The sequence below is a fragment of the Cebus imitator genome, unplaced genomic scaffold, assembly GCF_001604975.1.
Source record: "Cebus imitator isolate Cc_AM_T3 unplaced genomic scaffold, Cebus_imitator-1.0 Scaffold445, whole genome shotgun sequence".
In the NCBI taxonomy this organism is placed as follows: domain Eukaryota; kingdom Metazoa; phylum Chordata; class Mammalia; order Primates; family Cebidae; genus Cebus; species Cebus imitator.
In genome coordinates this window covers 1,468,022-1,473,274 of record NW_016107760.1, presented here as the reverse complement: position 1 = coordinate 1,473,274, position 5,253 = coordinate 1,468,022, and positions in this window count along the sequence as shown.

Here is a 5,253-nt window from a genome sequence, read left to right as displayed (position 1 = left end):
TTTGAGACAGTCCCCCTCTGTCACCCAGGCTGGAGTGCAGTGACACAATCTCAGCTCACTGCAACTTCTGCCTCCTGAGTTCAAGCTATTCTTATGCCTCAGTCTCTGGAGTAGCTGGGATGAAAGGCGTAGGCCACCATGCCTGGCTAATTGTTTTCATATTTTTAGTAGAGATGGGGTTTTGCCATGTTGCCCAGGCTAGTCTCGAACTCCTGGCCTCAAGTGATCTGCCCGCCTCAGCCTCCCAAAGTTTGCTGGGATTACAGGCATGAGCCACCACACCTGGCCCTGGATATAGTAAATTTTAGATGTCTATAATCAGTGCAGGTGGGGATGTCGAGTAGACAGTTGGATGGATGAGTCTGCAGTTCAGGGGAGAGATCTGGGCTGGAAAAGTAAATTTGGACCTTGTCAGCATATAGATACAGTAGCCACCAGCCACATGTGACTATTCAGCACCCGAAATGTGGCTAGCCTGAAATGAGACATGCTATGAGTGGAAAATACTCACTGGATGTCAAAGACTTAATACAGAAAAAAAAAAGGGCAATATTTTATTAACAGTTTTTAAAATATTGATCACATGTTGATATGATATTTTGGCTATACTGGATTAAATAAAATACATTATTAAAATTGATTTCATGTGTTCCTTTTTACTTGTTGAACGTGGCTAGTAAAATATTTAAAATTATATATATGGCTCACATCATATTTCTACTGGGCCATGCTGGTACAGATGGTATATAAACCCGTAAACACTGGATAAGATCATCAAGGGAGGCAGAAGAGTGGCTAAAGAAGAGGTCTGAAAATTGAGGCCTCATTGACAAGAAATACGTAATATATATAAATATACACCACACACACATATATAAGCACATATATACACACATACACAGGCAACTTTATTGAGCTCTAATTGTAAAGGCACACATTCATTTTCTATATATGTATATTTGTGTGTGTATATATATATTCACATGTATATATATGTATATATTCGTATAACTGCCACCCCACTATATTTTGTTTTAATTGCAGCTTAAAATGAATAAACCATTTTGAATAGATTCACTGGCGCAAAGAGAGAAATACAAATCCCCCATTTTACAATATTTAGGTACCCTTTAATTCGGCTCTTTTAGAAATCATTATTATTTCATTCTGGATAACTCACCTCCTGAGTTTTTAGAAATCAAAGGCTCTCATTGTTTACATTTCCTTTAAATTATTCTAACTCTGTCTTTATTAGATTCAGACACAGTTTGAGCCCCGTAAGAGTGGTTTTTGTTTATAACTTTTAAAAGTTTTCTAAAATTTATTTTTTTGGAGATAGGGTCTCGCTCTGTCACCTAGGCTAGAGTGCAGTGGTGTGATCATAGCTCACTGCAGCCTCCAACTCCAGTGCTCAAGCAATCTTCCCACCTCAGCCTCCTGAGTAGCTGGGACTATAGGTGCACACCACCACACCTGACTTATAACTCTTCTTTCCAATCAGACATCTCTGGGGAATGAAAATCATGACTTTATATGCACGAGGCCACTTGTACAGGGTTTAACAGACTGTCTCTACACATCTTTATACATCTCCAGGGGAGTGCCATTCACATAGTCTATGATGTGATTGGCATTCTCCAGAATTGTTCAATGGGGCAACACTTACCAACACAACATCATACTGAGATATATTGTCCTCCCCAGTGATGGCAGTTTCCGTGACATTATTCATAATTATGTACTAAACACAGGTGCTGCCAAGGCTGAAATGATTTTTTATTATGTTTTCATTCTCCTGGTATTCTTTTTTTTTTTCTTTTTTTGTTTGAGACGAAATCTCGCTCTGTTGTCCAGGCTGGAGTATAATGGTGAGATCTTGGCTCACTGCAACCTCTGCCTCCTGAGTTCATGCAATTCTCCTGTCTCAGCCTCCTGAGTAGCTGGGATTACAGGCATGCGCCACCATGCCTGGCTAATTTTTTATTTTTAGTAGAGACGGGTTTCACCATATTGACCAGGCTGGTCTCAAACTCCTGACCTCATGATCCGCCCACCTTCGCCTCCCAAAGTGCTGGAATTACAGGTATGAGCCACCGAACCTGGCCCTCCTGGTGATCTTTTATAGACTTTCAGTAGTCCTTGGGCATGGCACACCATTTTAAAATGCAGATAATCGCATAATAACTACAGAAATGTGTTCCCTTAGACTTCATCATTCCCAACACACTCTGGCTTCTTGGCAGTCTTCCCCCCACCCCCGGCCCCTTTATCCACGCCAACCAGCACACATGGGCAGTTTCTCAGGGCATGATTAATATTTGGACTTTTAAAGTAAGGAAATTTCTGGAAACAGACAATATATATCATATTGCTACAGTTTTACAAGCACAACTTCTCTCTTTACTCTGAATTATGGAAATTTTAACATACAACATACACAAAAGCAGAAAGAATGGCATAATTAATTCTCATGCACCCATAATTCAGCTTCCACAATTATTAGCTTTTTGCTAGCCTTGTTTCATCTACCACCATCCGCCCCCCCCATTTATTTTATTTTTTTTGAAACAGGGTATTGCTGTGTCACCCAGGCTGGAATGCAGTGGCATGATCACGGCTCACTATGCCCTTATCTTCCCAGGCTCAAACAATCCTCCCACCTCAGCCTCCCAAGTAGCTGGGACTACAGGCACTCATCACCTTACCTATATAATGTTTTTAAATTATTTTTTTGTGGAGATGGGGGTCTCCGTATGTCCAGGCTGGTGTTGTATTTTTTAAATTGAGCTGGAATTTGCATAATAGGTAACCATTTAAAAGTGTACAATTCAGTGGCATTTCATGCATTCAAAATGCAGTGCAATCACTACCTCTCTCTAGTTTCAAACGTTTTTATCACCCCAGAAGAATACCCTGTACCCATTAAGTAACTGCTCTTTATTTCCCCCTCTCCGTGACCCCTGGCAACCACTAATATGCTTTCTGTCTTTATACATTTGCCTATTTGGGGCATTTTATAAGAAAGGAATCATACAATATGTGACTTTTTGTGTCTGGCTTCTTTCACTTAGCATGTTTTAGAGGCTCATTCAAATTGTAGCTTGTATCACTCATGCATTCCAATTTATTGCTGAATAATATTTCAAAATATAGATGTACCACAATTTATTCACTCATCCATTGATGGACATTTGGGCTATTTCCACCTTTTGACTATTATGAATAATGCTGCTATAAACAATTATGTACAAGTTTCTGTGCAGACATATGTTTTCATTTTTCTTGGAAATATACCTCGGAGTGAAGTTGCTAAATCATATGGTAATTCTACACTTAACTTTTTGAGGAACTGCCAAACTGTATTCCACAGCAGCTGCACCATTTTACATTCCCACCAGCAATATACAAGGGTTCCCATTTCTGTACATCTGACCAACACTTGTTATTGTCTCTCTCTTTCTCTCTCTCTCTCTCTGTGTATGTGTGTGTGTGTGTGTGTGTGTGTGTGTGTGTATTATAGCCATCCTAGTGGGTGTGAAGTGGTATCTCATGGTTTTGATTTCCACATACCTAATTACTAATGATACTGACCATTTTTTCTTTTTTCTTTATTCTTTATTTTATTTTATTTTTTTTGGAGGCAGAGTGAAGCTCTGTCATCCAGTCTGGAGTGCTGTGGGACTATCTCGGCTCACTGCAACCTCTACCTCCTGGGTTCAGCAATTCTCCTGCCTCAGCCTCCCAAATAGCTGGTATTACAGGTGCATACCACCACGCCTGGCTAATTTTTGTATTTTTAGTAGAGACGGGATTTCGCCATGTTGGCCAGGCTGGTCTCGAGCTCCTGGCCTCAAGTGATCCATCCACCTTGACCTCCCAAAATGCTGGGGTTATAGGCGTGACCCTTTGCACCTGGCCCAACATTTTTTCACGTGCCTGTGGGTCATTTGTATATCTCCTCTGGAGAAATGTCTGTTCAAGTCCTCTACCTGTGTTTTTGTTTTGTTTTGTTTTGCTTTGTTTTTTAAGAGAGAGGATCTCACTCTGTCAGCAGACTGGAGTATAATGGCACCATTATAACTTACTGCAGCCTCAACCTACCAGACTCAAGCGATTCTCCACCTCAGCCTCCTGAATAGCTGCTCTGACCATTTTTTAATTGGATTGTTGGCCCTTTTCTTATTGAATTGTAAGAGTCCTTTACATATTCTGAATACTAGACCCTTATTAGAAATATGATTTGCAAATATGTTTCCCATTCTGCAGGTTGACTTCTCATTTTCTTTATCATGTCCTTCGGTGTACAAAAGTTTTAAATTTTGAAGAAATCCAATTTACCTATTTTTTTTTCTTTTGGTGCTTGTGCTTTTGGTATCAAACCTAAAAATTCATGCCAAATCCGAGGTCATAAAGATATATCTCTATTTTCCTCTAAGAGTTTTATCATTTCAGATGTTTATTTATTTAATTTTTAATTTTAATTTTAATTTTTTTTTTTGAGACGGAGTCTTGCTCTGTCACCCAGGCTGGAATGCAGTGGCACAATCTCGGCTCACTGCAACCTCTCCCTCCTGGGTTCAAGCGATTCTCCTGCCTCAGCCTCCTGAGTATCCGGGACCACAGGTGCCCACCACCACACTTAGCTAATTGATGGGTTTTCACCATGTTGGCCAGGCTGGTCTCAAACTCCTGACCTCAAGCGATCCACCTGCCAGGCCTCCCAAAGGGCTGGGATTATAGGCATGAGCCACCACACCCGGCCTCAGTTGTTATATTTAGATCATTGATCCATTTTGAATTAATTTTTGTATATGGAGTGAGATAGGGATCCAACTTTATTATTTTGCATGTGGTTTTCCAGTTGTCCCAGCATTATTTGGTGGTGAAGAGACAATTTTTCCCCCATTGTATAGTCTTGACATTTTCTGTAGTATTTTAAAGTAAATCCTAGACATCATGTTTTTTCATCTGTAAATACTTCAGTGTTGATTTCAAATCAATAAATACTTCATTTATTTATTTTGAGACAGAGTGTCACTCTGTCACCCAGGCTGGAGTGCAGTAGCACAATCTTGGCTCACTGCAGCCGCAACCTCCCAGGCTCAAGTGACCCTCTCACCTCAGCCTGCGGAGTTGCTGAGACAACAAGCATGCACCACCATGCCCAGGTAAGTTTTGTATATTTTGTAATGACAGAGCCTCACTATGTTGCCCAGGCTGGTCTTGAACTCCTGTCCTCAAGGGATTCTCCTG